The sequence below is a fragment of the Cervus elaphus genome, chromosome 33 (genome assembly GCF_910594005.1).
Source record: "Cervus elaphus chromosome 33, mCerEla1.1, whole genome shotgun sequence".
Classification (NCBI taxonomy): Eukaryota; Metazoa; Chordata; class Mammalia; order Artiodactyla; family Cervidae; genus Cervus; species Cervus elaphus.
The window spans coordinates 1,910,857-1,934,294 of record NC_057847.1 but is presented as its reverse complement, the minus strand read 5'-3'; the positions used below and the strand labels follow the sequence as shown (position 1 = coordinate 1,934,294).

Genomic DNA, 23,438 nt, shown 5'->3' with positions numbered 1-23,438 from the left:
CAGATGGAAGAGGGCCAGGCATGGGGGCAGGGCCCAGAGTGTACCACATGTTCTCCAACCTGGGAGCTCCTGGGGTTTCTAGTTTGCATTTTCTTAAAGTGTGTGTACTTTGCCTTGAGGCAATTATTTTTCGTTAGGATTACTGTATTTCTCAGTCTTTTCCAGACTCCTGAGCTGCTCACACTGTAGAGAGACGGTGGAGAGAGTAAAAGAAACACTCTCCCATGCCCCTGTCTCTCCTCAGTCTAAAGGAATTCGTGCTTGTGATGCCGTGGGAAAGTGTATGGCCTAAGACCCTCTTTGAGCTTATATTCTTCCGGCCTTTGTTGGAGCAAAACAGTTCTATGTGCTGTCGATGTATGTTCAGTGAGGTCAGCACGTATGTTAAAATTTATAGATTACTTTCCAGTGTGTAAAGAACCTGTATTTTTTAAGTTGGGTGTTTGAGTAGGTGACCAATAAGTGGTTCGGGATGCTTCCAGAGACACGGGTGCTTGACCAGAAACTGGAACTTGGAGTTGTCATCTGTTAATCCTGGTGACTAAAGTACATGTAGAACTAGAAAATACTACATACTGTGCAGCTGGTAAATTTTTTTATCAGCTAAATATCTCACCTGGCCTAATTTGCTTTGTCCTTTTCTTTTGTAAATGGAGAGTCTTTGATTTGTACCTAATACAGAGTATCTGTTAGTATTAGTCAAATAGTAAAACTAAGTTTTTAGATATTATTTATAGGATTCATTTTGCTGGGTGGTTTAAATTATATATTTTGTTGGAAATTATTTTAAAAAACAGAATGAAATTTTAACTCATTGTGTATATTGGTAATCCATCAGATAATTAGTGACTTATTTTTCTATGGTAGTTTTATCAGAATTCATCAGTTAGTTTTTTTTTATTCTTAGTGTGAGAAAAGAGGAAGAGCAACCATTTAAACCATGTAAGTAAATAGTTGAAAAGTTAAGAAATCAATAGTTTGATTAATTAAAAGTATGTCTGCCATGATTCCTAAAAAGTATGATGGATCCAATACTGTTAGCATTAACCTCTTATTTATAAAATTTCTGAATCTCTAGTTCCTAATTATCAAGTATATTCAGAAAGGTTTTTGACTTAGTAGTACCCTTTTTTTTTTAAGGGTCCTGACATTTAAGTTAAATTTCAATAATATGGTTATAGCATAAAGATCTACCTTAAATTCTTTTGCCTTAAATTTTTTATCTTAGTTTTTAACCAAAGTAATAAAAGTGTAATAGGTAATTTAATTTTTAGCACCGTCCATTGACTTCTTGGCACAATAGGTGAAAGCTTAACCTCCTCGTCCACCGTGATTTTATTTCCCTCCTTCTGGTCCCTTTACATGCATCAGTTTTTGTTAAATCGGAATCACTGTTTACTTTATTATGACTAAGCAAGTATTGTTCATTGCTGAGCCATATAGTTCTCTGTGCCACCTCCTTATACACCTTTCATTCTTTTTCTTCAATATTAATGAAATCTGAGCACTTCTACACTTCTCAGGATAATCCAGTTCTGTTTTTTCTAGCAAACATGATCTCACACAGCCCAACATAGTTGAGTAGCTCCCTGGCCAGTCTCCCTGTTTTCACATTCTTCATTTTTGTTCTGTGGAATTAATTTCCTGACTATATTCACTCTAACAGCTATTTTTTCCCCCAAATGTTGTAACATTTGTCACATGCCTATCAAAAATATTTACCATCCACAAAACCACATCTGTTCCATTTCTTCTTGGAGACACTCTTCGCCAACCTTTTGTCTTCCTACCCCCTACATACTAATGATTCCTGGACTAGCTCTGTGCCTGTTTTCCTGGGATATCTCTGTGAAGTCACCTGGGATCTCACATCACTGCTCTCTCGTGTTGGATCGCCTATGTCCTAGATTCTGTTTCCCTCTGTCCTGTTTTACTGCAGCACATTTTCCTGGAAAAAGGCACATGAGCAAAAATTTTACAAAGACCTAGCCTCTGTGAAACTCCTTCTGTTTGATAAAGTGTAGAATTCTAGGTCGAAACTAATTTTTGCAGTTTTAGAGACATTTCCCTCTTGTCTTCTCATTTACAGTGTTGCTCTTAAATCTATTGAATTTGATACATTGTATATTACCAAGTTAGTCTTTTCTCCATTCCTTCCTCCTGTGGAACTTTGTAGTACCCTCTGTCTTTGTGGGGTTTTGAAATTTCATAACATGGTTTGGTATAGACCTTGTCACGCTATTGGGGCATTTAAACATGCAGAACATCTTTTCTTCTAGTGAATTTTTTTGTGTGCTGCTTTGGTATTTTCTATTTTTTTCTTTTGGATTCCTGTTAGATGTTGAAAATTTTAGAGCAATATTTCTGCACAGATTTTTTTCCCCTTCTGTTTTCCATTTTGTCTTCTTGTCCTACTTCATGGAGGTTTCCTTGACTCTGCTCTAATCCTTCTGTTGAATATATTGTTTTGTCTACCTTATTTTTTAGAGTTCTCTTCCATCCTTTCATTCTTTTTTTCACTGATGCAATTTCTCATCTTTCTGTAGATGTTGAAGATTTTTTTTTAAGTTTTTATTTGCTCCTGGATTTTTATCATTCCCATCAGTTCCTTCTCCCTGCTTTGATCTGTGACTTCTTGGAGGTTTCCCTCAAACATGTGATGGTCCCTCGCTGTCTGTTAAGATCTAATTGGAAGCATCACTTTGCTAACTGATAGACCTCACTGCACGGATTTGGCGACCATGTCTCTGAATTTTGAACCTGCCTTGGGTTCTGTAAGCCAGATTGGTTTTGTTGTTCCTGGCCCAGTCACTCTGTAGTTCCAAGGTTGTGCTTCCTCTGTTATGCCATGTCAGTTACTACTCCTTTATCTCATTTTTTCATCTTTCAAACATCAAAAATCATCTGCAGTTTATCCTGTCTTGGGTACAGCTTTTTTGAAAAAATACTTTTAATTCTAATGAGATGATATCTCTGAAAGAAGGTGGGAAAAGAAGTAGATTTGTGGTTGGTCCACTCAAAGTTGGATTTATACTTTGAATGTAAATTCTCAGTTTAAAAGTTTTAATTCAGTATAGTTAATGATACTGACTCAGACAATACTTTCTATTATACCTACAATTAGAATACTGCACATTTCTACTAAGGCCTTGATAAGCATCCTGTTCAGACTACTCATCCTGCCACATTGGCCATTAACGTGCAGTAATGTGGATGGAGTAGTTTACACTAATGCACTTCTTGTTATTGTTGCTAAGTCAGACATGACTCTTCTGCAACCCCAGGGACTGTATCCCACCAGGCTCCCCTGTTCATGGACTTTTCCAGGCAAGAATACTGGAGTGGGTTGCTATTTCCTTCTTCAGGGGATCTTCCTGATTGAGGGATCAAACCTGCGTCTCCTGCATTGGCAGGTGGATTCTTCACCCACTGAGCCACCAGGGAAGCCCCACGCTAATGCATAGAATATTACAAAATTTTAAGTTAAAGTCTTAATAATTATTAATAAACACATCTAAAGCTTGTGGAAAGGGGAAGAAAAAAGTGAATTTCAGCTTAATTTTTTTGATGGGTTAAACTCAGAGGCAGTAGGCAGGATGGGAAGATTCACTTGGGTGGAGGCAGAATTTCAACAGGTGCTTGACTTTTAATGATAAGTTTTGGGGGGATTGTTACTTATTAGTCTTCCAGTATGATGATTTTCTAGTCTTTGCCATTAAAACTGAAGTCTACTAAGTAAGCCTTTTCCCTTCTTGTAAAGATTGTAGAAGTCCATCTGTTCTGTCCTTAGCTCTGAATGAAGGTAAATACTCTTCTTCATTGAACATTAAACTATCAGTGAGTGGGTTCTGCTGTTTGATTTTTGTATTTGCATTTTATATCATTAATCTTTGTCAGTGTAGTTTATTGAGGTTTTGAGCCAGTGATGATAAGGCTTTAATCATAAAGGACAGTTACCTTAAATTTTAAAGTGAGAAGAGGGGAAAGTAACCTGTTGGCAGCTAATACATCCAGGCTTTGCTCAGAGGCTTTAATTCTGCCATCCTTTAGTGAATAGTAGATGCCAAAAGTTTGAATCGCTTCAGGAGTAGGCCTGGAGAAGTGTTCACTATTTCTTTGGTAGGATCTAGCCAGTAGTCTGTAGGTTACTGATAGACTAAATGAGCGCCCATAGTCTGTAGGGCTACGTCTGATTAAACTTCTTAAACGTTTCAGCACTAATATTTCCAAAGATAAACAGATATAATTCATAATAAAGAAAAAGTTTTAATAGAGAAAAACGGGATAAATGTTACCCAAAGCCAAAGCTCTACAAACTAGTCTATATTTTGGTGCATTTTCTTACTATTTTTATTCCCCTCATAGGTAGATTTTATAGTCAGAACTGACTTTTACTGTGTGTAATGTGTCATACTCTTAATAGTGGTGACCTTTTAAAAGATAACTTCATTTAGAATATAACTATTTGAATGAACAGTTTTCATGCTGTGTCTCTTTTGAGATTCTAAAATTACATATTAACCAGATGGCTTAAGGAATATATGAGTTTCAGTTGAAATCATTTCTAGCTTGAAGGAGAAATTCTTCCAAATAGTGGTACTTTTCAGGTATGTTATGTGTAGAACTTTTTGTTAATAAGGAGTAAGTGGCCTTGCCATAAAATACCTGAAACAAGCAAAACGGTGGCTTATACACCCATTTGGATAGTTCTTATTATTGGCTACTGGCAATGTTTATTTAAATGCTCTGTATTTTAAAAAAAACATTGACTAGATTTTCTCCTTGTTTCACCTTTGATGCGTTTGTGGAGGACACGGATAGAGTGTGACAGCGTGGTGAAAACTATTTTAATAGAAGGAAGGAAGGCTCATCTGAATTAGTAAACAAAACCCAAGAAAACCAAGTGTTAAAACTGTTTGTGTTCTGTGGTATTAAAGAATGCTATTACTCAGAGCTACTGACAGTGACTGGGATTTGATTATTGGCCTTTACTTAAAGGAAGAGAATTGTCCTCACATAGTTCAGGCTGTTTTAGTATTTGACTATGGCTGTGTTTTGGGCTCTTCACAAATAAATGGATACTTCTAAAGTGTTTTAAAGATAGCTTGTTCTCTAGAGGGTCTGACAAAGCTCTTTGTCACCTACCCAGCACCACTGCAGATAGTTTGAATGTGTATCATTAGCATGATTTACCTTCCAGTTGTAATCGATCTTAAATAATTGGTCAAATGCTTCTTGATTCCTAATTTGTCCCAGAATCTGTTCTCAGCAGCTGGAGGAGGAGCAGTAAGAATCTGTCACCTGGAGGAGCTTGTTTGCTTACTTAGGAGGGGGACACCAGGCAAGCAGTTGAGACCATGTAACAGGTGGTGAAACAGAGGTGTAAGTGTGCAGAAAGGTAGAAGTTTGGTGGTGTGGCTGCTGGCTGAGGTTTGCTGGAGGTCGATGGGGTCAAGCTTGCTGGGACAAGGAGGAGGAAGAAGCCACTGCAGGCAGAGAGCAGCATGCGCAAGGCAGCAGAGTGCCATGATGAGTGGCAGATAACATGTAGAGTAGAATTAATAAAACTGTGAGATGAGTGGAAAGTATTCTCTGAGGCTCTCCCTTGTGTAATGGCAGTCTTACTTAACCGTGAAATTCTCAGAGCTGCTTTGTCTGTTTCTTGGCTGTGAGAGAATCTTAAAGCTATACCCTTTCATCCTCCAGATAAGGAAACTGAGGCTCAAAGAGATCTATGGCCTTCAGGTCACTAGTGATAGAGCAGCCCTGGCATGCCCAGCCTCTGATTCAAAAACGCTTGTTTCCTCACACCGTCTCCCAAACGAATACATTTATGATGGGCGTTCATTTACTGCAATGAAATGCTCTCACATCGATATTATATAAAGCATTGCATTTTATTGTAGTAAATGAATAGAAATAGAAATCTCCGCTGCATTTCATTGCTTAGGGAAGAAACACTGAAGTCTTACTTAAAGCTTTCTCATTACTATAAAGGCAGTTTATAATAGGTGCTTTCCAGGTTCACTTGTGGGTCCTTTTTCAAGAGCAGCAGTTTATACCACATTTCTCAGGTCTTGCCTGTGGAAGTTAGAGTACAGAGGTTTCCCATGGAGCTGCACGTGATGCAACACTCAGCAGTTCATGGAGTATAAGGAAAATCTTAATGCTTCATCGTTTGACATTTTAACCAAGGAAAAAACGCACTTTTATAGGTTTAACTTACTGTGACATTTTCTTCTATCTCCCTTCCCCTTCAGGTATCTCCAGGGCAGCTTACTAAAGAGTATAGCTCATGCCCAGCCATATTTCTAGATGACAGCACAGTCAGCCAGCCTAATCTTAGAACCATAATAAAATGGTGAGTACAACTAGGTTGCCAAGGCTGAGTGGCAGACCGCCTTCATGCTGAAAGCATCCTCGCCATACATAATTTCATTCGTTTGGTTTGTCCTTTTCAGTGATCAGGTTAAGAAACTGGTGTCAACTCTATGTTGGTTTCAAGGACCTCAATATGAGTCTTCAGTTTCCATGTTAATCATAGAGTACATGATAGAAGGGAAAGTCAGTTAGCAAGTGAGAAATCCCAGGAAAAATGTAAACCTCATTTGATTCATTTCTATTGTTAAGACAATGTTGAACATAATGAGAAACAGAGGTACCTGTTTATTGTATGTTTCTAGAAAAAAATTATTTCTTTATGAGTTGGGAGAGTCCTACAACTATGTATACTAGTTTGGAAGCTACCATTAGAAGAAGGAGCAGCTTGTCCCCTACTGGCACTGAAGTGAATCTGCAGTTAAATTTAACTGGACTTGGTCAGATTTATCCCACCGTGCATTTTTTTCCTGCAATATTTCTGTAGGAAATTTTACTTCTCCTTCCTCTCCCCCAAAGAGGGGGAAAATATATCAAAACCGTTTTAAGGGGCGTACTCTCAAGCTTAATTTCTCCATAGATGAAATTTGTTCAACTGAGATTTTAACTTAATAGACACATTTAATTTTTGTTTTTGTTTTTTTAAAATTTTTGTTTATATATGTGTATCTCTAACACACTGTATCAATCAAAGCAGAGAACAAAAAAAGAGATGAAGTTTCAGAAACAAGGCTGTGGCCAGGCTTATACTTAAGAAGACACGAACAGTGTTACGATGACGAAAACTATTCCTCAACTTCTGGACGCCCCTAGTCCACAATTGGAGATGCACAGTTCAAAACGCCCTAATCATGGGAGTGTTCAAGTTTATTTAAGAGAGAGAATTAAAAACCAAACAGGATGCAGACCTTCCTACCTCCCTTGGGGTTGTCCATGGAACATTAACTAATGTCTTCTTAGCATATGAGTGTTGACTTTCCAGGACAGTTTGGGAAATGCTACTTGAAAATATTAGTATCCTTATCATTAATTTTACTTTCCTGTCTTAAAAATATAATTAGCTTATAAATTTAATTTAATTTTTAATGTGCAAGGCTTTTTATTTTTTAGCTATTTAAATGATCAGTAACTTCTAACTTTAATTAAAAACAACCAGTTCACAATCATAATAATGTAACTTTCTTATAATATTAGTTTCGGTCAAATCGTATTTCAACAAAAACTGAGCCCCATTGCTCTTTAAAGTCCTGAGCTTTGGCACTTCTCTCGTAATCACTGAGTGTTTTTATTCAGCCAAGACTCTAAATCTGTGGGTTAAAAACTACTCTCACTGTGGCTAGACTCAAGCTTCTTTTGAATTCAAAAGAGCCTGATGTTCCAGTATATAATTCAGAAGTAGTTTTAAAGATTAACCTTGCTCAGACAAGTAGGTTTCATGCTTTTTATTCTCAACCTAGTCTTAGTGTTTGGCAATACAGTAAATTTTTTTCTCATTAAGTTTTAAAAATGACCATTCACATTCATTATTGATGAAATAAAGGTTTACTGAGAAAATTAATAGGGCAAATTGGCTTTTAGGAATGATTTTGAAAAATACGATGGGATTAGTTTTCATTTGGGGTAGGTGAGCCTTATTAGAATCACTTATGCAACTTTTTCAAGATGTATGTCTCTGGACACATACATGAATTCCACCTTTCCTCCCTGCCCTCAAGACACAGTCTGTGAGTCTATCTGCCTCTCTGTCCCTGTGTCTCTTTCTCTCACACACACTCCCCTTTTGACAAGCTGAGGAATGATGTGTGAGGCATGATTTCATAGAAAAAACCATCCTGAGAGATTCTGATCTTAACCCTGACTCATTCATTCCTAGACTTGGCTGCACATTGCAGTCACCTGGGGAGCTTTAAATACAATCCTGTTGCCCAGGTCGTACCTAATGCAGTTAAATCAGAACATTTTGAAGCAGAAGCCAGGCAGTGTTTAAAGCGTCCCGGGTAATCCAGTGTGCAGCTGACCTTGGGAACCACTCTCTGCTTTGAGGGTAGGAGAAAGAGAACTACTTCTGATAATTGGTGGGACCTTGAGTAAGTCAATTTTAAGCCTTGATTCTCTTATTTGTAAAATGGGTTAAGTATCATATTAGGTTCAGTTGCCCTTTTTATCGTGTAACTTTTAATTCTGTGACTTTAAAATCAATTTGAAGAAACTTTGAAGCACTATAGAAGTATCCATCTTTGATGCTAACAGTGTTACAGGCCTTTCTGCAAATGCTAAGATTCTATAGAGGAGTTACAAAATTCAGATTTGCCTTCTCTCTGTTATTTTGAGTTTCATTTTAGATACTGAGAACAAAGGGAAGCAAATAACTTAACCAGAGAACCCCTTAATTGCCTAATACACAGCATCTGTGAATAACTTAGGGCTATAGTAATGTAAAAACTATCTGAGGACTTGTACCTGTTGGTTAGTTAATACTTTATTTAAAATAATGTGGAAATACCTGTCATTAATAGTGTACTGTGCTGTATTGTGCTGCCTTATTAGCAGTGCTTATTTCAGGATAACTAGGCCTATCATCAATTTTGTGACTATAAAATTTTGCTATTAAATTTTCTAATAATTATGTGTGAAAGTGATTTTAAATCCATTTTACTTGATATGGAGCACTTGTATTACTTACTTTTAGAGAAATAATGGAAAATAGATGTGTTAGGGGGACTACCGAACGGAATCAACTGAAATGCAGTGCCTAACAAAAAGCCACACACACAAAATCTGTATGGCTTAAATTTAACCATGTGGATAGATGATGTAACTTGTATGAGATGAAAGATTCTGTGCATAGAAGGACAAATGACCGGGGAAATATATAAGAATTTATATATTATCAACCTAAACATGTCTTCTAAGAGCACATCTATATTTTGGGTCTCCTAATTTTGCTAAAAGCCAAAGAACCTAAAACATGGGGGGTACCACCTATGGGTACTGCTCTGAATTAGGGGGTGTGGGGGCCACCGGGCATCTGGATGGTCTTACCTCTCTGCCAACCCTTTAAAATGTCTTCAGGCCTAATGTGATAAAAACCAATTATTACAATATTTTTTTCTCCTCCACAGTGTGATCTTAGCAACATATTACCACATAAAGAACAGGTGAGCTCTTTTAAAACCTGTCTTGTTATTCCAGCTAATTAATTTACGCAGTATCAAGTTTAGTGTTAATAACAATAGACAGTATTAGAGTAAGCTTTTACTGTTAGAGTGCTTTCATTACAGTATTGTAGTGAATCATTTATTTTTATTTTGGGACTCTTAATTCTTTAAGTTTTATGTGGTTTACATGGATATTTACTGTATTAGAAATTGAAATTTAAAATTCAAAAAATTAAATCCACTGTATGTGAAAACAGGCTTTCCTCAGCACTGCTGAAGTTCTGAGCCGGATGAGGCTTTGGCGTGGGGTGCCACCCTGTGTGTCACAGAGTATTTAGCAGCACCCCGGCCTCTGCTCTGTAGGTGCAAGTAAGGTGTTCTGCTTCTCTCCACATTAGGACAGGAAAACTGTCTCCTGAGGGATGAGATCACCATCTGACTGGGGACCCCAGTGTTTAACATAAGTCATTTTTTTAATGAAAAATAACCATTTTCCACAACAAAATAGTGGAGAGGATAGTATCTCATTAATAGGAGACAGTTGATTCTCATGTCAACATTGTCTTCAGTCATTTGCTTTGAAGAAGCAATATGAAGATCCAGCTACATGCAGACATATAGTTGGGAAAAGGTGAATTTTTAAAGCCTTGAGATAATTGGACATATTCTTTGATACTGTCCCCAAAATCCACATGTGCCAGTTTATTAAATTAGTTAAGATGGAGTTCCAAGTCATTATCAGTGAACTTGAGGTAGATACTATGTTAAATTAATGCCCATTGATCTGTCATGCATACTGAGTGGATCTTTTTATCTGTACATGATTTTATAATATTATACATTGTCATTTGCAAAGTATTGGTTCACATGTCTTCAGACAGTGTCAAAAACTCACTCTTGTTAGTATCACTACCAGTCTTATCGGGAAAGTCTTTAAGTATTGATAAATCAAGCTCACCATAAATAACACACTGGAAGGTACAAATTTTCCAAAAATCCTAATATTTTTAGCTTGATGGTTTGAATTTTATCATTGGCAACAAATAGTTTAGAGTTTTCTTTGAAGTGACAGGCTCACTTTGTTCATTTTTGAAGAAATGACTGTCAATTGGTGTTTCATGAAAAAAGTGGTTTAAATATGATGTTCTAGGGGGAAAAAAGTGACTTGGTTACCAGTAAGTTACAAGTGCTCTTCCTTAGCACAGCCATATTTCAGTACATACAAGTGCTTAATGCATACTGTCCGCTTACTCAGAATATGAAGAAGAGTAAAGGTTTAAGAACACTTAATTTTTACTCTTTCATCATGGATGTTCTTAAGTGAAGCAGATTTTTTACATTCATTTGGCCAGGAATAAGTGAATGACTTCTAATTTAGTTTCATACCACTGCCTTGATTCACACTCAGAAATGAGCAGTTTTACCCACTTTTGCTTTTATACAATCATAGTTAAGTGTCAAACAGGGTAAAGGCAGGTGATGTCTTGGTATTCTTATAAAAAACGTTTTGACCTCTTGGACTTACAGGATTTCTGAAGAGGGGCCAGGGGAGATTCCTATAGAGGCCTATAGACCACATTTGCAGAACTACTGTTTAAATGGGCACAGTGTAGTAGTGTGGTGGAATTTAAAAGAAAAAGCCTGGTCTCTCTTAAAAGACAATTAAAATTTTTAACTCAAACTATTTAAAAGAGACAAGAAGAAATAAACAATAAGAATATAATATGAAGAACAAAAGGGGGTGGAGACAAGAAAAAATCATGAATCTCATATTTACATTCATTGAAGTTAGAAGACTTTATTGCCTACTACTACCACTTTATAAAATGTTCTTGTATATTCCATTGTGAGGTTAGTGAAGTGGAAATGTATTGGTCTACGAACATTGCCTGTTAGAAGGGGTCTGTGTGGGTAAAGGCAGCTCTGGCTGATTATAGAAGAGATTTCATGCAACTTGGTGTGCTGAGTATAAAATAGGTCAGAAAACCTTTCTAAGGGCAGAATCCAGGAGAATATGTAAAACTGTTTGCTTTATTAAGGTTAAGCTTCCTCTACTCCTCTCTCTACTTTTAGCAGATATTTTACTAAGCTAGTAACTCCTGAATTAATTTTTAAAATACACATTCTTATTTTATAGAGATGCCAATAGGTCCTTGGACATTTTTGATGAGAGATCACATCCACTCACAGTAAGTGTCACTTTTATTGAAGGTGTATTTTTCTCTTATTACAGTTGTGTTTATTTCATGCTGATTTGCTTTGAAATTAATTACTAGAAGAAAATTATTGCCTCCAGCTCAAAGCCAAGATTGTCTTCCTTTAAGTCTTCTTCCCCCACCCCATATTATGTCAAGTAATTTTACCAAAAGCATGTTGTGTCAGGGGTGTGACTGATAAGAACCAAGTTACGCTTTGTATGACGAATGAGCAGGTAAGTAAACATACCCAAGTAACAGAAAATGTAGGTTTTTAAAGGATGATTTTCCATAGCATCACACAATATAAACATTTCCTAACACATATGTAAGACCTCTAAGGAGAAAATTTAAAAACTGTTTAAATTTTAAACTAATTAAAATGACAGGGTTTAAAAACTCACTTCTTCAGGTGCTCAGTAGACACATGTGACTGGTGACCGCTGTGTAAGAGAGCACACTCTTAGAGCCTCTGGTTACAGGACACTGGAAAGGTGTTTTCATAGTTGACTGCAGAAAAGTATGATGACGTACAATGATCAGCAAGACTTTGAGCCTAAAAATAGTTTGCATTTGGTTAGAATTCTTTGGGGAAGAAGGTGAAAATACATTTTCTGAGGTTGTGCTTGCATTTTTCTTTAATGAATGGTAGTGAGTATTGAATCACTACGGTACTTTAGGATCCAATTATTTATATTTAAAAGACTACAAGATATGTCACCTAGTCAAAATTATTTTAAGTAGCACGTGGGCCCACGTGTGAAGATTGCTATCTTGAGGGTACTTTTAAGTATTTTTCTTCAGTGGATACTTAACATTGTGTTTTTTCTTCTTTCAGCGAGAAAGGGTTCCGGAGGAGTACTTTAAGCATGATCCTGAACACAGATTCATTTACAGATTTGTTCATACTCTTTTCAGTGCCGCCCAGCTGACTGCTGACTGTGCAATAGTGACTTTGGTAATATATTTTTCTCTTAATAGAAGCATCTCTAGAAATTTTTTTCTTGTACAGAAGGTATGGGCCTGTTTTTCAAATGAAAGTAGGTTCCTGAAATGATCATCAGAACTTTATTAAAGAGAAATGTATCAAAAGGAATTAAAACATACAGATTTGAGCTTTAGTAATCATCATGATTTAAAATGTTGCCACTGCTTTTCTCATCACAAAACAGTTGATGTTAAAGGCAGCAGGAGAGACTTCTGGTTTCTCCTTCCACACCTCAGGATGCATGCACACACAGTGCACACAGGCGCACACCGGCAAAGTGTGCTGGGTGGTAGGATGGAGGCGATCACTGAACTTCCTGGCCCACGGCAGGTGTAGATTCAGTGTGTTTCTGAGTCTCAGGCTGTGTTGCCTAGGCAGTGTGATGTGTGTCTTGATTGAGACCGACTGCCTTCACCTCCCTGACCTTGGACGACAGTGTTAACCATCTCTACTGTCCCCTGGTGCCGGCGTGTGAAGGTACCCAGGACTGGGGTGTCAGCAGTGCTTGGAAAGGCTTTACTCAAGTTAGCCTGCCGAGCTCCAGCTATGTGAGGACCTTTCTGTCATCCATACTGAATTCCTATGGTAAGATTTTATCATTTGACTAATACATCATATTCAGCTGAGAGGTAGTTGGGATTGCCTAACTCCTCCCTATAGCAAACCTATAGGGGAAGGTCAGCTGCATGGTCTGAAGGGAGGGCCTGCGTCACCGCTGCCTGCGCCCCTGCAGGCAGAGTGTAGGAGAGGAGGCTTCCCCTCAGTGGGCCCGGGTCAGACGCAGGCCTTTTCTTGGAGCTGCGAGCCAGTTACAGTGCTCAGTTGGCATGTGCTTGAGAGAGGCAGGAGTGGCGCTGGCACGTGGAGAGCTGGGAAATGCAGGCAGGAGAGAGTATGTGGGTTGGAAGAGGGGCATTTCTTTGTAGACAAGTTAAGCCCGATGGACCTGTGAGACAGCAGAGTGACAGTGTCTAGCAGTCATTTGACTGTATGGGATTGGAGCCCGAAGCTGAGCAAGAGGCAGGGAATTACGTGTAGCTGTTCAAATGCAGAGAGAGTACGTTAAATAAAAGTTGAGGAGAAGATAGATCTGTGGGGACTGTCCGCACTTACAGGACACATCCCCAGAGGAGTGGCCGGAGTGGTAGGAAACCCAGGACAGAATCAGAAGAGCTGCCAGGAGAGCTTGAAGAAGGAGAGCATGGTGCACGTGCTGAGTGCTGCCAAGGAGCTCCTTAGGGCATAAATAGGCACCAAATGCCTGCCCGTGTCACGGTTCTAAGTGCTGGGCATAGAGGAGAGTTCTTGCCTTTCTGAGGTAAGTATAGCAGACATAAGGGTTTTGTTTTTCTCTAGTTTTTATGGAGTATGGTTCATTTACAGTGTGTGTAAGAATCGGGTGTACCACAGAGTGTAAGACTTTTTAAAATGAGTATTTTTAAAAAGATGACTGTTTGAAGTAGTAGTGAAAGCTAGAAAGAGAAAGCAAGGTAAAGGGATGGAGAGATTCGAGGGGCTTCCCTGGTGGCTCAGACAGGAGGCAGTCTGCCTGCATTGCAGGAGACCTGGGTTCCATCCCTGGTTTGGGAAGATCCCCTGGAGAAGGGAGTGGCAACCCACTGCAGTATTCTTGCCTGGAGAATTCCCCATGGACAGAGGAGCCAGACGGGTCCATGGGGTCACAGAGTCAGACACGACTGAGTGACTTAACACATGCACGCTAGAAAGACCAGGAAGAGCCTCTTTACAGAGGTGAGATCTGAACCAGGACCTGGCTGGACTGAGGAAGATGAGGGGCCTGAGAGCACAGGCAGGGGGCAGAGCACGAGGCGCAGACAGGAGCGGGTTCTGTGCTGAGGGGTCAGCAGGGTGCCGCTGTGATCAGAGTCGGGAATGAGGGAAGGCACAGGCGATGAGGGCACAGAAGGACGATGGCATCTCACCCAGGGCCTCGTAACTAGCAGGCCACAGAAGTGACCTGTTTGATGGGAGAGCCCTGGCAGATGTTGAGCAGGCCCGTGAAGTGCACTTAATCTGAGAGGCTCTCCTGGCTGCTCTGGGGAGAACAGACTGTGGTTGGCTTTCAGTGGAAGCAGAGAAGTTAGGAGGCAATGGCAGTGATAGAAGCCAGAAGTGACGGACAGAAGAGCAGAGCCGGCAGGTGACCAGTGAAAGTGGAGATAAGAATTCCCAACAGATGGTAGTGAGATAACTCAAGTGGAGGTCTTTGGTCCCGGCAGCCAGGCGTGTGGCAGTGTCTCTCAGCTCTGAGGGCAGGCCTGGGGAGTGGGGCGCTGTGATGACGAGTGCTGGCTGTTTGTCATGAAGGCAGCAGTGACCATGCCTCAGTAGTTTCAGGGGGGCAGTGGCGGCCAGGGACAGACTAGATGGGCTAAGGAGAGGATGGGTCATGAGGAGCCAGTGTCAGAACATTTCCTGAAGGAAGTGTTCTAAGGGGTGGTGACGGATGGGCTGAGAACATGTAAGAGAACATTGGAGAAAATCTCTGACAGAGAAGGGGGGTTGTTCAAGAAGAGATGAATTGTGGGAACAGTGTTCTGCAGAAATGAGAGGTGGGACTGACTTCATTCATAGAAGAGTTAGCTTCAGGGAAAAGAAAGAGATGTCACTTCCACTGAGACAGGAGGGCAAGTGGTGTAAAGGAGACCAGGTTTGCCTTTAGTGAAGCTGAGAGGAAGCTGAGGGACTGCCCCTACGGCTGAACTGCCTCTGTCAGTGCCATACTACAGCAGAGGGGCGGACCCTGCGGGAGACTCGTTCTTGGAGAGTACTGGCGCGTGCGGAGTTCTCTGGGGAGTGGGGGGCAGAAGTTCACTAAGGGTATATAATCTCAGTAACCGTGTTTGAAACACAATTGAGTTTGGAGAGCTTTGGCAGATCGGAGCTGTCAGTCTGATAACGGGACATTTTTCTTTTTGTCAAATGGCATGTATTTTCTTCTGCAGAGGTAACACCATCACAACTTATGTCTTTAGTCTTTACTCAGCTGTTAACTTGGTCTGGTTCTTTATAGAATAGCCGTTTGACACATATAAAAGAAGCCATGAAGTCATCCCACAAACTACCTGGCAGATTTAGAGGAGCCCCAGGGATTCAGACATCGGCAGCTCTTAACCACCTTAGAACCAAACAAATTGACTAAGTTGCAGAATATGTAAGACCAATGAGTTATGAAATAATGGAGATGTGAAAAATCGGGGTGTGAACAAAGAGCTCTTTGTGCGTGAATCTTCCCTGAAGAGGCCCTGAGTGTAAAGCACAGCTGCTCCGTGCTGCCTGCCCTGCGGGGCGCAGCAAGGAGGCTCCTTGACCTGGGAGGCTCCTTGACCACCAGTTATTATCTTCAAGTTCACCCTCTGAAGAGAAGATAAAGAAATGCTCAGTCTTACCAGAGTTTTACATACTCAAGCTTTATGTAAAATTGCCACGTACCCACCACCAGTATGGTAGATACATTGCACACGGTAGGCACTCAAGCATTTACTGAACGGTTGAATCGATGCTGGGCTATATGTGCTGCCTTTTACAAGTGGGAAGGTAATAACACAATGCCTGTCTTTAGAATGCTGAGATGTCCTTTCATTCCTGTGACCAAAATTGGGTTGGAAATTCACATGGGCAGAGTAGAAATACCAGACTGACAGAAATATTTGCCTTACAACTGTGACCTGGCCTTTGGCCTTGGCTGGCCGAGCAAAAGTCTCTGTAGAACCAAAGAATAAAAGACATGTTAAAAACAGATGAAACCTATCATTCCTAACAATTCTATCACAGCCCTTAAACTGAATTAAAATCAAAGGTCAGTCCTCTACTTTTGCAGGTTTACTTAGAAAGGCTTTTAACTTATGCTGAGATCGACATTTGCCCCACTAACTGGAGAAGAATTGTTTTGGGAGCCACTCTTCTTGCCTCCAAGGTTTGGGACGATCAGGCTGTTTGGAATGTGGACTACTGCCAGATCCTAAAGGACGTTACAGTTGAGGACATGTGAGTTTGTAAGGTTACGGTGAACTGTCTAACCATTTTCCAATACCTTATTTGCTCCCATAAAGTTTACAGCTTAAGAAATGTTACATTTTAAGAAAGGTTACATTGCGCAGAGAGCTGAATTAGGTATAAATATAAAATTAGACTTCTTTCTGTCTAGCTGTAGTATAACCATTTGTATTTCCCATCATTAATTAGTTAAATCTTGGTGTGTTACTGTTGTAATATTCTGCTTGATAAATTGAAATTACTTTTCTGGTGGTTTTTGCCATTTTACAAGCTCACTACCAGAACAACATGATGCAGTAAATAACTTCACGTCTTTCTTAAAGCTGTCTACCAGGTCCAGTCTGTTTTTAAGAGACACATGTCTGGCCTTGGAAGTTAAGTGGTCACTGCTGAGGTCTTAGCACCTCCAGACTACTGAGGTTATAACTTCAACTTGAGTCACACATTGTATGTTTGTTTTTGCAGGTCTTTTCTTTTGTAATCTGAGGTTGTCTCTAAGGTTCTGTTGTTACGGAAACCATGATGTACAGATGACCAAATAGAAAGGTTTCAGATCTCTGTGTTCTGTCTCCTCCACTGTCAGGAGTGTTCCCCATGTTTAGAAGTAGGTCTGCTGAGTTAGGAAACTCCTTTGTCTCAGATAGCCCAGGAAGTGTCAGTGGGGCCTCACCCGGGGCACTCAGCAACCACAGTGGTACTTGGTGGGGCCTCGAGTTAACTTGGGGGGTTCCTCACAGATGGCATGCTCCCATGGGCGTGAAACATCAGGCTTGCTGTCTGGCTGCAGGGAAGGGCCTCGAGGGTGGGAGGCAGCAGGAACCAGAGAGGTATTTGCAGCAGACTCTAGAAGTGCTCACTTGACAGGAAAAATGTCCTTGTGGGTGGCATTTAGGAAAACGTAAAGGGGCACCTCTTTATTATATTGAACAGCAGAGGACGATCAAGGTCATGGCAGGCAGTGGCAAGAGTTTGTTCCCTTTGCCCCTGACTCTTAATTCAGATTTACCAAAGTGCATATTTACAACTGAAGCAAAGAAGCTTGTGACTAAGAGAAGGGACCAGTGATTGTTGGTAGCTGTCAAAGTGGCCTTTGGTGAAAATGTCCACTTTGATGATAGAAAGTGTCATGGTGATATTGCTGGTAGCCGCCTTAGTGTTACGGCAGATAATTCGAGATAAGTAGAAGTACTTTTGGAATTTGTAGAAACTAAGGTGACGTTGAGCACCACTATCATCCATCTTTAAACTGGTTCCTTGAAGGAAGGAAAATGTGTAATCATAAACACCAGGTCTGCCATGATGGCAGCTGAAATTTTCTCAGAACCTGCAGCTAAGCTGACGGGGGCTCTGGGTCCAGTTACAGCATCAGAGAACATGCAGGGAAGTGTGTGGATGTTCATAGATGTGAGCCCAATAGCACTGATGGCAGTGTCTAGCTACAGGAAGAAGCTAATTGTAAACAGCCCTTTTCTGTGTACAACAGAATCACCAGGAGCTATGTTCGTAATAGGTTGCTTTTGTTTATGATCTTTGGAAACTGGAAAGCATTACAGCCAAGTGTTCAAGTCACATCCCCCTGCTGTTGGCTGCTATTTGTAATGGTCTCATTTTGAGTCTAAATTGAAAAATTGGCATCTATCAGCTTTTCCTTAAAAGTTTTCTAACATTCGTGTATCTTGTTTGAATATATTGAGCAGCTGCTGTTCAGAAAATTTGCTGCACCTATAAATGGCATGATCTTCAGTCATCTAGTCATTTAAAAAAAAACAAAAACGCAGAAGCGTATTCTGTAGTCCTAATGCCTTTTTCTTCAGTAAGTAAAGCTCTGTTAATAGACATGTTAATCCTATGAAGTACTGTATTTCCACACAATTAAAATGTATTAGTGGAAGAGAATATAAAAGGGATAGTGAAGTGCATTTATTCCCGTAGTAAATTAAGTCCTCATTAGCTGATTATCAAAACATTATCTGTTTTACATTTCTATAGACTTATGGCCATATGAACAGGAAATTAATTTTGGAGGTAGGTTCAGTTAGGTTTAAAGTTCAGCAAATGAGAAACCTCATTTCTGCTCACACTCTGCTCTCCATGCAGGAGAACATCAAACATTTGATGACTTACCAATGGATAAAATATTAACACTTTAAAACCAGGAAACAAATATTTTGAAAAATAAGTCACTTTCATTTGTCTGGGTATTTATCATTTGTATATAATTAACTCTTTAAAGTGATTGCTGTGAAAGTGGTAAGACTTACTCTGATTTTATTTACTTAAACATTAGACAAGCTAATGACTGTGTATGGTCCCACAGGAAAGACCTGCTCCCAGGACCCTACTTTCCCACTTCATTGAATTCGCCCCCTGCGTGCCTATGCACCTTCTGTCCTAGTCAGGGCCAGCGGACGGAGCGCAGGGGGAACTGCTCCATCGGGGTCATTGCTCAGGTGCATTTAGTCTAGCCAAGACGTCTCCCCTTAATCCTACTGCCTCCCATAGCTTGAAAAGTGTATCCCATCCTGTCCCAGGAACACCTTCTGGTCCTACTGGGATTAAGAGGAACAGAAACTTGCATTCTGCCCTTTGCCATAGTCCCCTGCACTGGAGCGGGGGGAGGGGATTCCCTTTCGCATCGAGTGTAGCTTATTTATTTATTTATCTGAGATGAATCCTTGTTGCCTCAAGAGTCTTCTCCCCTCAGAGATAATAGCAGTGGCTCTCCATGGCCCCATTTGTTGCCGTGGTGATGTGCCTACTCCTTTTGTTGGCGTGTCTCTACTTCAGTAAGCCCCTTCCTGTTATCTGTGAAAATGTCTGCAAGTTCGCCAGAGCTAATAAACAGCATACATCATTCCTTTCATCTGATGACTATAGCGGGGCCGTGTGAGCGAGCGTGGAGCATGAATGCGCAGCTGCACTAATGGAACTCTGAGGAATGAGCCCCCGAGTCAGCAGCATGGGTGCATAAGAGGGCCATAACCTCCCCCCCTTGTCCCAAACTCCAAGTGCCAGGACGCAGGAAGAACCACAAAGAGCTGTACCTTGTTTGAACATGAGTGTATTAATCCAGCTGGGGAGCCGTTGTTTGTTTCCAAACTATTTAGAGCTGTTGTGGCACAGAATGGGGTTTCTGAAGATAGCCCAGTTGACTAAAATTGTCCTATGTTGGTTTTGTCTTCTCCTCCCCCAGGAATGAGATGGAAAGGCACTTTCTGGAGCTCCTTCAGTTTAATACTCATGTTCCCGCCAGTGTTTATGCCAAATACTACTTTGACCTTTGCTCCTTAGCAGATGACGACAACCTGAGTTTTCCAATTGCTCCTCTTAGCAAAGAAAGAGCACAGAGCCTAGAGGTAAGACTGGGGATTCACTAACTGGGTTTTCTGTCAGCCACCAAAGCCAGCATCTGTGGCTGACTTACACTCCGCAGTGACTGACAGTTTGAAGAGCTTATTAACCCACTGGCATCTTATTCCCTGTGTCTTTTATGGGTTAGACAGAGATATCACATTATTTTTTTTTAAAAAATTACAGATATCTCTTATGTAACCATAATTCAGAATATTTTAAATCAGATTTAATTGTTCTTAATGGTTTTCCATTTGAACCTCCACACTTACATATAACCATACAGGAATAATTCTTATAATTGTGTCCCTAATCATATGTACATTGATAATTACTTACCACTCTTAACTGCCTGAGCTTGTAGTGTGTGTTTGTGTATCACAGTTCAGCCCCATGAGTTTATTAGACCAGAAGCATCAGGGGCTAAGCTGTGAGACCTATACTTGGAAATTAGAATGTGGGTTCAGAAACTGGATGTAGAAAGTAGGTGGGTTTTTAATGGAAGTGGTAACATACATGGGATGAAGTAATTTGTAGTAGTGATTTGAAGAGTAATTTGAAGTAGTTTGTGATTTCTGGTGGGTATACAGCAAAATTTACAACTGAAATGAATACATATAAAGTTGACACTTTTTCTGGTACTTTGGTACTTTAGAAATAAGACATTTTTCTACAATAATTTACATGCATGTGAAATAGCACCTTGTAGTGCTTCATCACTAGACCTTTCTTGCCTTCAACACACACCTACCCTCATTAAAATGTTCGTAGTGTGTAGTAAATAATGAAGACTGAATAGAAGTTGAATAGCTGGGTAAACACTGATTTTGCTCAGGTCTGTTCATTATGCTTAAGGACCTAGTATGTAGGTAACATCATATTGCTGTTAGATGGGGCCTATTTTGGGAACCCAGTTTTTAAATATGTTCCTCCCTGCCCCAGCAATCTCATCATAGCCCTTGAAGAATATTATCTTAGGGAATCAGCAGTGTAGATATGAGCTATCCAAAGTAGCAGCAACTGTCAACCTAAATGAATGCAGATGTGTGGCTTATCAATGCTGCTTTCTTTAAGGTTGGAACTTTTTTCCCCCAATTATACTTATGTTCTATCTGATTGACTTTCTTAGGCCATCTCCAGACTGTGTGAAGACAAATACAAAGACTTGGGCAGAGTTGCTGTGAGAAGGTCTTTCAGCGCTGATAATTTCATTGGTATTCAGCGCTCCAATGCCATCCTCTCATGAACAGAGAGAGGTGAGGGGTTGTAACATCATGAACCCCTCGTAACAAGGACTGGAGAAATACCACCTCTCCTGCTCAGAAACCAGCAAAGTTAGTATTTCACCTAGAAGAAAGACACTGAATTCAAGAGACTTGCAGACAGCAAAGGTTATGGTCATAGGAAAAAACTGGACCTTGTCAAGACAACACACTCTTCTGTCCTTTTTAATGTAAACAGAGTTACAAAAACCACTCCAAAGCTAAAAGCTCCCAACCCACCCACAGATATTTGCTTACTGTGTAGGCCGATAACTGTGAACTATGTGAGGTTTTTTTAATAGTTTAAATTTTTAGACTTTAAAGACACTAACTGTATAACTTTTACTTTTTCCTATTTTTCTCGCCCATATTGCTGCATATTCCTTTAGAATCAGTGCAGTATTGCCGTTCAAACATGGGACTCCTGACAACTCATATAGCCACTTAGGAACAGACTGCTGTAGCATTGTTAGGTTTTGAAGGATTCTTCCTCCCTATTTCATTGAAGCTGCTAGTCATTTTTGGCAATCAGTTTAAACCAAAAAGCTGCTGAATAACACTTGTCATTCAGTTTTTTTGCAAGCACTACTTATTAGCATATTAGCATGTTTGGGATCATAAGCAGAGAAAGTATGTTGTTACCTACTTCTGTTGGGTCCGTGCTGCGTTTCTTGTTAACTCGAATGGTGCTTCTCATTTTCTGATGATTTTCCTCTTTGTTAAATACTTGTATTAAAGGATATTTTCATAATTGCAGCCAACCTGTTAGTCCAGGAATAAGCAGATAGTGAAATAGAAGGTGTCCCAAAAGTCTTGGTGCAATTTTAAGCTTTAATACAGTGTGCTTGGACACTCCAGGACACTGCCGCAGAAGTATAAATGCTACAGACGCAAAATGTGACTTGAAAGTTTACTTGAATTTCTTCTAAACTCATTTGGTTTTGTAAATCTTAGATGTTAAGCTTTTAATTTGAATTTTTTGTTTCGGTCCCTCTTGAAGATGGCAAACAATAGGCTAAAACAAAAGATTAAAATTAAGAGCTTAATGTTTAAAATTTACAAAACTAAATGAGTTTAGAAGAAATTCAAGTAAACTCTCAGGTGATGTTTTGTAAGTTTGTAGCATTTATATTTCTACAAGTATCAAAGCTTCAAATTGCACAAAGACTTCAGGAGGATATCTTGTATCTTTATAGACCTGGCCTCCTCTTTTTAAAATAGTCCTTTGCCTGGCTGGGCTGTTGATCTGCTTGAGCACGGAAGTTTCTTTTTTATAGGTTTGGTAAAGGAATTACGAACAATAGCATTAGTTATCGATAATAAACTGAAAGGAACTGGACCCTAGTAGTAGTGACAGGGAAGTAAGCGACATGAAACAGCTTTTCTGTTCTGCGTGTTAACCTGGCTGTAGGTGTGTCAGTTCAAGTTGTTACTTGAGGAAAGATAAATCTTAGGAACCCTTACCTCAGGCTTTTTAAAACACAGGGTACCACTTAGCCACCAGGAAGCCCATTAAAAGACAGGGAGGTCCAGTAATCAGTCTTTTAGGAAATTGGTAATGATGTCACCTAAACTTGAAACATTAAAAAAAAAAGTGTTCTCAACTATGTAAAATCTTTCTCCTACCTTCTCAAACATAATCCTAGGAATTTTGCCTGTAAACAAAGCATTTCTGGGCTAGAAATACTTTCTCTCTTTATAGCAAGGCTTCACATTATATTGAGTGCCACAGGTTCCATCATTTTTAAAGGACAGAGACATAAACGATAAATAATGGATATAAAATATTACAGTCTACCACCTCAAAAAATGTTGTTTATGGAGCTTGGAGATTCAAGTATCGATTGCAGTTTTATTTTGAAAAGGATGCTACAACTTGTGTGGTTTTTCTTCCTCATGTTTATATTAAAAGAAAAGAATAAAGGTATTTTAATTAAAATACGTGGCTGTTGTGCACCTTCTCACTGCTCACGTAACATCACGGCTCTGCTTAGCGCAAATGTTCTCAATCCGCTCTGATAGGCAGGCCTGAAAGCATTTTCCGACTACCCATTCAAAAGTTTCTTTGACCGTTGCCTTTAGTTAAGAG

At 39.8% G+C, this 23,438-nt stretch overlaps 1 pseudogene; it reads left to right on the top strand.

Moving 5' to 3' along the window:
• LOC122688394 overlaps window positions 1–23,011 on the top strand; it is a 35,187-nt pseudogene extending 12,176 nt beyond the window's left edge.
• Window positions 23,012–23,438: the final 427 nt, after the last annotated feature.